General features: G+C 46.5%; 1 pseudogene; it reads right to left on the reverse strand.

The window, feature by feature from the left end:
* Window positions 1–1,996: 1,996 nt before the first annotated feature.
* LOC117544668 lies at window positions 1,997–5,593 on the reverse strand (annotated as a pseudogene).
* Window positions 5,594–6,985: the final 1,392 nt, after the last annotated feature.

Genomic DNA, 6,985 nt, shown 5'->3' on the forward strand with positions numbered 1-6,985 from the left:
TATTTATATCGATGTCCTTGTTGATTAAATTGGTGACATCACTTCACTGCTTTTGAAAGAAAATGTCATGCAAGTTTTACAATCAACCTGTCAATTTCAAAGCGTAAAGAGGCACAAGCATTATTCACCATCTGTAACTGCGGGACATGTTTTCAGTTTTTACAAAATGCATATTCAGAGCATGATTCAGAGCCTCCAAATCCAATCTAACTATCAATTAGAAATCAATTATTTTCACCTAGGTTTGCATATCGAAACATGAATACTGTATTTGGATCATCTATGTCAGTTCTAAAAGCATGTTTGCAATGAAGTTAAATACATGCATAAGTTACTATACACAACTCAAGGCAGCAATCATTTTAAAGATGAAATAGCAACTTGTCATCAATTAAAAAGGTATAAAAAAAACAATCTTGTGTTGTGCTGGTCAGCTGTTAACATCCTCAAGATATGGAATCCGAGCAGAGAAAAAAACAAAACATCTACATTATTTTTTTTACCTCAAGAAGTTGCTGAATAATGTACCAAGGATAAAAGAAAAGATCAGGCACCATACATTGCATTCAATTTGGTAGCACTTGTGACAATACTTCAACATTCCACCCCTGCAGTAGAAATGATGAGGATGAGGATAGTCGATCAAATGAGTCCGTTTATACCCACGCACGCCGCTAAAGAGGCCGAGTGAGTATTATGGAACGGGGGATGTTGGCTGACAGAAAAAAAAAACGAGCACGCAAAAAAAAAGGTGCACACTGACCGAAAGTGCCGCCCGATATCTGTGCACATCGTCCTCATCCACCACCTAAAAAAACTAGCAGTAAAAATCCACTGTAGTACCTAATATATCTTCATACCAAAAATAGCTAAACATTACAACACCTCTTCAACATAAAACCCTGTATTAAAAATAATCTTTTCTTGATTTCATTTGATCAAAGCACTGTCTTTTGTTTCTCTCTCTAGTTTTAATGTGAACATACGTGTCCCGCGCCGCCTTTCTCTTGTCATACAATAAGACTGTATAGAGTCAGATATCCTCCCGCGCTGACCTGAGCTTTACAGTACCAAAAAAAAGGGGCTTTCAGGACTTGTCAGCTTTTGCCTTCTCTAGGGTTAATGCCAGGGGGAGTCGTCCTCCTTCCACGCCAGCTACCTGTCAGCCGACTCTATCAGACACTTTCGACTCACTAGCTTGCGTTGACGATGAGAGCATGCATGAGGTATGACCCCTACTGTTGAACTGTTTACGCTGAGGAAACAAATGAAGGAATGAAAAGTTGTTGTAATGCTCCCAAAAATGCTCTTCTAGAAAATGATTCCATCCCCGGGTCAAACATAAATACCTGTGATGTCACTTCTATCGCTGTATTTCTGAGAATTTACTTAACCCGTCTCTCCAAAGCGAACAAACGCTTGGACTTTTTCTTCAGTGAGGCTTGTAATGACACACACTTTGACAGTATGCGTATCTAATGATTGTTTTTGAATTGTTGATTTATAAAATCAGATGATTTGTTGATCTCCGAATAAATGAAAGAAAGAGCATCCTCAGAAATATGAAGATATGTCGCACCACAGGCACTCCAATGTTTAAACCAAACATCTGGCTCTACTAAGATATCCGATGGCAATCATTGAAGAAGGCACACAAGGGTATATGAGATTAATTGCCAAAACAAGTATATGATGTCTGTATGCTGCACGCAGAACCATAGTGGAGCTCCGAAAGAGCCATAAGAAGGTTTATCTGGGGTTAAAAAGGGGGAAGAGGTGTATCTCTTGGGAGGAAATGTTGCTGTACACTGATGTCCTTAAAAACATACAAACAAATAATTAAAAGTTATTGTAATATTGAGAGAGTCTTTCCCCCCCCAAATGGCGGACAGTCCAAGGTCCTGAAGGCAGTCTTTTTTAAAGTCTCTCTGACAGTTTTCTCCTTCGCTCCGTCATTTCCTGGTCGTTTCTCTTCCTCTTCCTGCCCAGCCAGTTTTTATCTCAAGTGGGGAGCGAGGCAGGGCCAGGGCCAGCCCGCAGAGCGCCAGCGCCATGCCCCCTGGGAGGCCACGCCCCTGTTCGATCTATCTTTGGCCAACACAGGAACCTGGGGTTTGCCAGGGTTCGGCGGAGTGGAGAAGTAGATGTCGTCCTCGTTGCATGATGGAGAGTCAGAGTTGTCAGAATTGCAACCGCTGCCGCTCCCCTCATCTCCACTGGTTTCCCTCGTCTAGAAAAAATAAAAAGAGACCAGGGTCAGATTTGTTTCAACTGGGGAATAACGTCATAGAGAAATAAATGGTGAAGTAAACCCTCCTCACCAGTTATCGACAGAGATGTTGCATTGCCGCTGTGTGCAGCCTTAAGCCCAGGTGTCATTTCCTTCAAAGCTGCGATCTGACTGCGGATCACGGTGTCCGGCTTTGTAATGTCAACCTCCACGTCAGGGTTTAATCCCTGATTGGCCAGTCGTTGGCGATGACAACTGATTCGTACCTGTGTAGAGTAAGAGTCAATATTAGTCAAGATGTTGGATTATGTTACCTAAAATACAGCAACATTTTGATTCAGTGTGTTTTCGTACCTGCTTTTTTGCTGTGCCGTTCCAGCACTCGTCCCCGGTTCGATCCTCTCGCCTGCACACACCGTCTCCGGCAGCGTGGACCAAACTTCTTTGCGTGTTTCAGCTTCTTCTTTCTTCACGTCAGTTGTCTGAGAAAAAAGAAAGAAACATGTCAGACAAGTTTACTTAAAGCTAAGGCAACAGTTTTGTGGGTCGTGCTTGGGTTGTTTCTCGTCCGTACCAAGCGATCTAAACTGGTCCCGGCAGCGGTGGTGGGCCTGGCGTCGGGACTGTAAGGGCGGAAGCGTCCGTTAAAAGCCGGTGTCTTTGATGGAGCGTTTGGAACGGAAGGCCACGCTTGGTTTAGGCTGCCCACATCCTTGAAAAACCTGTGATAAATAAAAGAAACTTAGTGAAATATCTCCTCATTTTCTGGTCTTTCTCTTTTAAACAGTGAAATGATACCTACTTTCTGCGACACCTGCATGCTGTTCTCCTGCATGTTCATGATGGCCTCAGAAATCTTAACGTCGATGGGATCCATGACCGACTCGAAGTTAAAGGGGCCCTCGAGCCTCTCGGCCAGACTGAGCATGGCGTCTGAAAACCAGAACAGGAGAAATTAATTAAAAAAGAGAAAAAGGACATTTAGTCATTCTTCAAACATGGATGATGTAACAAAAAGCTGCCACTAGGGGGAAGCACACGCCCGAGAGAAGGAGATATTAGGGGTGATAAAGAGCCCTCAGATTGTGGCAGAGTAGTAGGAGGCAGCAGAAACCAGACGACTACACAAAATTCAGGTATCGCTGGTTCATAATCACGCAGGCCTGTCATGTGGGAATAAATATAATACCTCCACAGAGAGTGGATACGCCACCCTGAGTGTAATGAAACTGATCTGTGTGTGTTACACAACACAGGCGCTGCATTCATCCTGTGGGGGGTCACAACATGTACACCTCCCTCTTCCTCCCCGCACTTATACGAGACGGTAAAGAATGAGGGACGTGTTTGTACATGATTATATTTTACAGTAAACACCGTGTTGCTAGGTTGAAAATGCTCTTGCTTAAGTAGAGTGCAAAAATATTACACTTGGGGGAAAAAATGATACATCTCTTATCTAATTAGCCCAGATCCATCACGCCACCAATCCCCATCATGTCATACTGGTTTCATGCCCACAGGGGGACAGAGGGGTGCATGTTTAGATAAGGCTGAAGAAGATTAGATCACACTTTAATGATTCTACGGTGATATACAAGCGCTGCAATGGCAACTTGTAAAAGGAACTCAGTAGCAGGGAGTTGTATACATACACTTTGGTGCCAAATCAAATAGCAGGGCGCACTCTGGGGCGGGTTAGTCTAATAACGGCTGCAGGAGGTGTCCTTGACTTACCGAGGAAATTGTTCCATTCGGTGTCCAAGTCGGCCTGGTTGGCCAAACAGCCGCGCAGCACGTTCAGACAGTAGTTCTGGCAGGGCTTCAGCGCCACTTGGCCCGAGCAGTAGGGACAGTACAACATCTTCATGGCGGCTCGCACACAGCTGGGAGACGCGCTGACCTGGAGGAGGCAGAGGGCAGTTAGCATGCTGTTATCATCTCACCACAGCGAGAACACTCGTCAGCACAATCCTGGAAAAACATGCCATACCAGAGCAGTCTGTGCTTTGTTTTCAGAGACTGTAATGGAACTCCAAATGTTTTTTCCAAGATATGAAGTTAGAAACACAAAAAAAAAAGGACGCTTTCTGCAAAAACTTGGGTTATCAGGTTGACTGCTTCACGAGCACCTCTAACTTACCGTGGAAACTTTGTTGACCACGTCAGGCATGAGCGTCAGGCCCTTCACAAAGGTACGCGCGGCGACGAATGCGCGCGTCAGCTGGATGCGGAGTTTGCGCGGCACGTCTCCGAAGGGCTGCAGCTGCTCCGTGTGCCGGCTGACGCACTCCATGTAGGCGTCGCTGAACTCGTACTGCACGTTGACCAGCCGGAACATCCTCTCCAGGAGGTCGGCCCAGAAGTCTGACAGCATGGAGTCCAGGTTGACAGCGGTGCCGCCCGATACGTAGTACCTGGTCAGCGCCTCGAAGAAGTTCTTGAACAGCTCGGCGTTCTGCACGTACATCATCCCGTACGTCCGAACATGTTGTGCAGCGACAGCTCTGCGTTTTTCAGAAGCTCACGGAAAAACTCTGGAGAAAAGACAGAGGAGGGGAGGGGGGGTTATTGAGAAGACCAAATGCTGAGGCTGCCAATAGAACAATAACATTTTCCATTGTTAACATTTCTTGTCTGTCTACAGGGTGGGATCTTTGTTGAAGATGTTACAAAGGAAATGGAATTTGTATGATGGATACCATATTGCTACAGAGACTGATTTTATCAATCTCTAACTCAATGCCTTCTTCTGATTTGACTTGTTTGGTCAAAGTGAATTCACACTTTGGGGGTTTTCCATTACAAAACATGAGGAACCACAAGCACATTGTGAGGTTTTCATCAAGTCATTGCAATATCCAGATTCCAGCTTCACCGCAGTTTATACAAATAAATAAACCATGGCTGTTGTCAGACAAAATAACATTCAAAAGTAACATTTTGCGAACACAAGGCTGTTTTATAGCACATCTAAAGATCAGGACACCTCACCCTTTGGCTTTATTCATGCGCGGCTGCCACCAGTTTAAGTGACGGTTATTCCACTTCACCTGTGCCCATGTCCTGACACTTTGAGTAGCTCAACAGAAACAGCTTAAGCATCAAATCTTGGATAAAAGGCAAAGGAATGTATAGCGGGGAGGGGGACGGTTGGAAAATGGGGAGATGAGTGTTTGGGGGGTGAAAGGTGGAGCCGGAGCATCTCTGTCAGGCTGAACGAGGCTCTGTTGCCATTCAGCGGAGACGTCTCTCCACATCAAGCCGCTTCAAACTGACCACCATCAATGGCATTTTTCTGTTGTCACATTCCATTCGCTCTCCTTTCTCCCGGCTTGTCTTGGGACTGTCCTTCAGAGGCATTTTCAATAGGATTACTGAATAATGCGACCCCCGCCCATCCCCTCCCGTATGTGGACCTGTACCCCCCCATCCAGCCCCGCATCTCCCTCCCTCCGCTGCTTTCACTTCATCAGTTCCTTCAGAGAGCTCTCTTCACTAGAGACAGGGAACAATGACCTACTTCATCCTGAGGAATGTCCATCATCCCCCTCACCGCCTTCCCACCCCCAATAATCCAGGCCCCCCCTTCTCCCACGGACACCACCCACCCCCCCAACTTTCTTAATCTGTACAAAATGAGAATTCCTCGGAGTCTGTGAAAAATGCTTCACCTTCAGTCTCGTGTGCATGCAGGCATTCACTCGGCCCCTTTCACTCATCTCCATTTTTTATTTATCCTCTCTACGTCTGCTCCCGTGTCCCCGCTGCAGATTCTCCGGGTGCCCTCTGCTTGGCTTTGAAATGTAAAGCCCATGCTCTCTCAGAGGGAATCACACACACACCCACACACACACACACACACACACACACACACACAACACCACACACACACACACACACACACACACACACACACACACACACACCACACACACACACACACACACACACACACACACACACACACACACACACAACACACACACACACACACACCACACACCACACACACACACACACACACACACACACACACACACACACACACACACACACACACACACACACACACACACACACACACACACACACACACACACACAGTCACTTCCACTTCAGACTGACACACTAAAAAGAAAAAATGAGGGGTGAGGGCGGGTTAAGTTGAGGGCTTTTTTAACTCCAAATCCCCACTGTGTCGCCAAGGATACCGGAAACATTGCAGCCCCCTCCATTTACCTCCCCGCCATCATTTGCCCCCCCCCCACAACCAACACACACGCATACACACACAAAGCCAGGGGAGAGGGCACCAAGTTCCACGCTCCATTGACAGAGATTAAAACAAAAGGTTTCACCCCCCACCCCTGGAATGTCATAGTAGCCACAAGTTTAAAGTCAGTGAAAGGAGACGAAGGAGGAGGAGGAGGAGGAGGAGGAGGAGGAGGAGGAGGAGGAGGAGGAGGAGGAGGAGGAGGAGGAGGAGGCACGGAGCAGGAGGAGGAAGAGGCACGGAGCAGGAGGACAACCAGCAACTTCTCCATTTCCTTTCTGCAGTTTGTTCGAGCGGTAATGCATATGCTAAATAGATAAGCCCTGTAATGAGCTAGGACAAACCCAATGGTTAAAAAGATTGTAGCCTGTGCAGGGTGTGTGTGAGTGATGGCAGTATAAGGAGGGGGGGGGGGCTCTTTGGCTCAAGCAGAGGGTCTGAAGTATGAGCAGCATTACACAGGCATCTTGCATTGTCAT

Source organism: Gymnodraco acuticeps, unplaced genomic scaffold (genome assembly GCF_902827175.1).
Source record: "Gymnodraco acuticeps unplaced genomic scaffold, fGymAcu1.1, whole genome shotgun sequence".
In the NCBI taxonomy this organism is placed as follows: domain Eukaryota; kingdom Metazoa; phylum Chordata; class Actinopteri; order Perciformes; family Bathydraconidae; genus Gymnodraco; species Gymnodraco acuticeps.